The sequence below is a fragment of the Triticum dicoccoides genome, chromosome 2A (genome assembly GCF_002162155.2).
Source record: "Triticum dicoccoides isolate Atlit2015 ecotype Zavitan chromosome 2A, WEW_v2.0, whole genome shotgun sequence".
In the NCBI taxonomy this organism is placed as follows: Eukaryota; Viridiplantae; Streptophyta; class Magnoliopsida; order Poales; family Poaceae; genus Triticum; species Triticum dicoccoides.
In genome coordinates, this window is record NC_041382.1 from 677191895 (window position 1) to 677197813 (window position 5919).

Consider the following 5919-nt stretch of genomic DNA (forward strand, 5'->3'; position numbering starts at 1 on the left):
TTATGGGTATCCCGACGTCGTGGTATCAGCCGAAGTACTTCAGACGTCAGCGACGGAGCGGCGCGCGCCGAATTGGACTGGAACGCCACTAGGCTAGGTCTGCTTTCGGCCGCGTACGCAACGTGCAGGTGTGCTATGGGCGATGGGCCCAGACCCCTGTGCGCTTAGGTTTAGACCGGCGTGCTGGCCTCTCTGTTGAGCCTAGGTGGGGCTGCGACGTGTTGATCTTCCGAGGCCGGGCATGACCCAGGAAAGTGTGTCCGGCCAAATGGGATCGAGCGTGTTGGGCTATGTGGTGCACCCCTGCAGGGAAGTTAATCTATTCGAATAGCCGTGATCTTCGGTAACAGGACGACTTGGAGTTGTACCTTGACCTTATGACAACTAGAACCGGATACTTAATAAAACACACCCTTCAAAGTTCCACAGACAACCCAGTGATCGCTTTTCCGCAGGGCAACGAGGAGAGGATCGCCGGGTAGGGTTATGCTATGCGATGCTACTTGGAGATGCTACTTGGAGATGCTACTTGGAGGACTTCCATCTATTCTCTTCTACATGCTGCAAGACGGAGGCTGCCAGAAGCGTAGTCTTCGATAGGACTAGCTATCCCCCTCTTATTCCGGCATTCTGCAGTTCAGTCCACTGATATGGCCTCCTTACACATATACCCATGCATATGTAGTGTAGTTCCTTGCTTGCGAGTACTTTGGATGAGTACTCACGGTTGCTTTCTCCCCCCTTTTCCCCCTTTCCTTTTCTTTCTGGTTGTCGCAACCAGATGCTGGAGCCCTGGAGCCAGACGCCACCGTCGACGACGACCCCTACTACACCGGAGGTGCCCCTACTACGTGCAGCCCGCTGACGACGTCCAGGAGTAGTTAGGAGGATCCCAGGCAGGAGGCCTGCACCTCTTTCGATCTGTATCCCAGTTTGTGCTAGCCTTCTTAAGGCACACTTATTTAACTTATGTCTGTACTCAGATATTGTTGCTTCCGCTGACTCGTCTATGATCGAGCACTTGTATTCGAGCCCTCGAGGCCCCTGGCTTGTATTATGATGCTTGTATGACTTATTTTATTTGTAGAGTTGTGTTGTGATATCTTCCCGTGAGTCCCTGATCTTGATCATACACATTTGCGTGCATGATTAGTGTACGATTGAATCGGGGGCGTCACAAGTTGGTATCAGAGCCGACTGCCTGTAGGAATCCCCCTTTCCAACTCCTTGGCCGAAGTTGAGTCTAGTCATTGCAAAACTTTTACTAACTTGGCTGTGTGCCTTACGGGCCCACGTCGCCATTGGGTGGTAGTAGGATCTTTTATTCCTCGACCTATGCTCTGGGACTCTGACATCTCTTCTATTCGGGTTAAACGATTTTTACTAAAATTTGACTTTAGGTTCTCAAAAATACTTTCTCCCGGAGAGCCCCTTCAGTCCAGGTGATCGCCGGCTACACCAGAAGATTTCGAAGTTACTCGCCGAAACTCTTTTGAGACTTTGTGCCCGTTGCCTTTGCAATTCCCTACCATCGAAATATCCCTATGGATAAATACATACACTTGACGTTCTTACTTTTATTCTCAGTTGATCTTGTTATTACAAGATACCCCAAAATTCTCTCTATTGATCCGAGAATATCTTGCGCCTACTGTCTTGCAATTCCTTGTCACCTGAATACCCCTATGGATAATTCTCGCACTTGTCGAGTAACCGCTTATCCCCAGTTGTTCATGTGTTTCACGAAAGTCTTCAAAATAATATTCGATCTTCCGAAAATCCTCTAGAGCCTTTGGCTCTTGAAATTCTTGCTTGCTTGCATTATGGTTAATCCCATAAGTCTCGTAGTCTTAATGACATTCCTTGTCATTATCATTTTGAGTCTGTTGACTCAATCTTCTGCGAATACACGCAATCAGCATTGATCCTTATAAATTACTTTTCCGGCTGAGCCTCCATTCTTTTAACTGGAATTGGTTCTCGACCAATCCAATTGTCGTTGATTGTACCCTAAGGCTATTCAACTTATCCATCCCTAATCAGAGCATTGCCTTTTATCCCTTGATTTGGAAATCATAATTCCTTTGCATTTGACAATTGAGTTAGTCAGTTGTTTCTATAATCTGCTTCCTCTAGTTGAGTACCGATGCTCACGTCAGATCCCTTGTGGGCCACCAGATCCCTTGTTGGACTTTATCTGACAACACCCTTCATATTCAATAACCTTGTGGGCCTTTTCTCGGATACATAATGCCTTTGGTAAATTGTATCGTCTGCTTTCTCAACCATGCTTTGCCTTCGAGCTTGAGTTATTTACTTCTAAAGATTCTGGTATATGATTCTAAGATGCCCAGATGGGTTGAACCTATGCCTTCCTTAATATGTGTGAACTCGAAAGTTTTCACGAGTCGTACTCTTCTGGTATTTTGCCAGATAAGATTTCAACGCTATAACTTCATCGAAAGCGAGAAGTGAATGAAAGGGTATGCATTGGAGAAGTGGGAGTCGACCTTGAACTTGTGTTCATGCCCATGGACACGATGTAGATCTTATCATTAAAGCTTCTTTTAAATAAATTATTCCTTTGGTATAAGTTCATCTTATATCTAGGATCTGGTCTTTTGCAACCGTGGTTCCGACCATGATTGTTCTTCTTTGATCTCATTTCTTGGACAAGTTAAAAACAATTGTCTTCTATGGATCAATACACCAGTCCCACCTTTACTTTGATCTTGTGACGAGTATTACCCCCCTGGTATCTCGAGATTATCATGGAACTGCATAACTCCTTATGAGTTCTTCATCAAGTGCTACCTTCCCACTGATTCCAATTTTTCGCGGGCTCTGAGTTATTGAACACTCAAAAACACCGATAACTGAACTGAGTCCGCTCTTCGGTTCAACAACTCTTCAGTAAGCTTCTATAAGTACGAGTTTGTACCCGATCACGCCATTCCTAGCCTGTTTGGCTATATCATTGTCGTGACGATTCTAACTGTGCTACCTGGTCCTTATTCTCGGAGCACCAATTTTCGACGATGAACTAACCTTACGTCGATCCTCATCGTCATACCATTTCGCCTTGAACAACAAGCTTGGTTTCGAGTTGTGTCGTACCCTTGGTTCCAATAACCTTTCACTTCATCATTACTTTGACTTGATGTCGTCGCCGATCGATTACATCTTCATGAACTCTCGCGACAAATGTGTCGTGATCATCATGAGCACTATGAGCTCTTCCAGGATATCGATTGAATTCATGATGAGAAATACCATCCTTGCCCTCGGTGATCTGTATTATCATCGACCACTTTATTGACTTCCCTCCAACACAAACTTGTCGTGTTTTGTGTTATACCTTGAGTTCCTTGCTATCCAGCATCTGTTCTTCTTTACCTTGGAGTATTACCCTTTACATGTCAAGAGTGTGGCAAGAAATTCACCACCCTTAAGAATTCTTGACACAAGTGATACTTATTAACATCACCATTCTTTCCTTGGTCCTCGTGTTGTTTCTAACCGGAAAACCGACAAATGGTCTGTGAGGTGTAAATTCTAAACTTCTAGCAACCCTATTGCATTGAAGTTTATTACTTATTGAATCGTCATTCGAACATTGATCGTGCTACCTAGTCCAGATTCCTGGGTACACCCTTCTATCATTGTTCAGTTGTGTATGTTTCCCTCGAGCATACATCATTACATCATTTGATCCGCCAAATGATTATCTCCTTGTTCACATAATTGTGGAAATCCATCTTTTTGGAATTCTCGATGAATGGTCGCTGAGTCCATCATCCACATCCTCATCTTCTCCTTGGTTAATGATGAACTATTGTTTCGAAACTTGCTCCTATAGTTCATTTCCCGAGAATCTTACAATGTCATCTCGCCAATTGTGTTACACCTTTTCTTCTCAGGCATCCTGAGTCTGACATATCCTAACACCAATCAGATCTGAATCTCGGTCAGATATGATGGTTGGGATATATTTTCAAGAGTTATAACAATGGTCTTTATGTGACCGGTAAGGTGATGACATGCCTAGCGCACCGGGCCGGAGGACCCATTGTTATAGTTTTCCTTTTTAGCAAGGTTAATCATTCTTCCATGAGGAAATTGTAAGACTTATTCTATAGGTTGTTTCCGATGGATCCTTTGTATCCAAAGTCCGACCTTTGCTTGAAGACCATGTCAATGCTATCTCGAAGCATGTCTGTGATACTCTGATTTTCAACAAGAACATTTAAAGCAAATGCTAAATTTTCCTTATCAATTATCCAAACACCTTTGTATGGATAGTGTCATGAAATTTCTCTCCCCTTACCTAAAGGGTTTTCTACATGATATCCTGCCACGGATACCATGCTCTGCTTATCCTTGGGAAGGATATATCCCTGAATTATGTGACTAAGACACATTTTTCCTTTCCATCGCCTGATTAATCTGATAATCATATGTCCTTTCCATTGTTTGGTTTAACCTTTCTTGAGGTCTATATGATCTAAGCAGTAATATTCTTCTGCTTATGTAAACACCTTGGTGTACGACCGTGTCAGTAAGACCCTGTTACTATTGTTGATGACATTTCGGTAGCCACCGATGGACGAGAACCTTGCCTATTGGCCCGCCTCGTTCAACGAGCAGGAAAATGGTTCTCTTCGTCCCTCGCCCTTGGTACCGATGTTGTTGCCGACATAACCGGCAGACTACCCTCTAGCATGCCTTGCTTACATGATCGTGCAAGATGTCACTGTCCTTACTACTTTTAATCCACATGGTGGGCCCATAACCCACAGTTCCACAGGATCGAAACCTGACTCTCCTGTACCCCCCTGTACCCAAGGTTGTTCCTCGCGCGTGGCCTCGTATGTAATTCATGAGCCACCTTCAATCTGGTATCAGACAAATACTTATTCTCGTGGCTTCGAACCCCTTTCACGCCACATATCAGACATCGAACGATTGCCTGCCCGCTCGAAACTTCCCAGGATACCTCCTTACTCTGCTCTTGATATTTTCTTAAGTTTCAATTCGAGAGTTACTTCCGCCACCCTCCCCGATGTTATCGACCAGATAGTCAAACCTGCAGAGGTCCATTCTCTCGGAATACCCACCCTTTATCCTTTCGTAAGTACGATGGAACCCCGAAGAAAGGACGACAAACTTCATCATGATGACCTGAAGGAGAGGACTGAAGACATCAATGTAATGGGTCGACCTCTTCGAGAAGAGCTACTATGATCGAGAAGAATCGTTAGAATTTCGTAACCAGACCCCTTCCCCCTTATAACCGATCCTAAATCTCGGGACGAGATTTCTTGTAGTGGAGGAGAATTGTGACGCCCGGATAATCAAGCTACAGTAATCTCGTGTTAATGATGCCACGTCACCTCGATTATTGTTGATAATCCCACGTTAGATCGAAATAGGTTCAAATTCTAAATTTGAATTAAAGTTAAAACAATTAAAGTTTTCAAAAGTCAAAACTAAATTGTTCCTAATGTGTCAAATAATCCATAATAAATGTTGGTGAAGAAATCATCATTTAATAAAATATTTAAATGCACTAAATAAACTAAAACAGTAGCAAACACAATTATTTAAATGCTTTTAAAATGATAAACGATTACAAACTAATATATTTAGGTGCCAAATTAATTGTGGCAGTGGTATAATTTCTATTACCAATTTAGGGATCATTTTTGTACTTTACAAAACTAAAATACAATGAGGAACAAAATAAAACAAAAAAAGAAATAAAATACATAAAAGAATAGAGAACTAAAATACAAAAAAGGCCCCCTGGCTAACTGGGCCAACGGCCCAGCCGGCCAGCTCACTGGCCCAACCGGCCCCAGCACCACTTAACCCCCCCAACCCGACTGAAACCCTAACCCGACCGCACTACCCCACTCC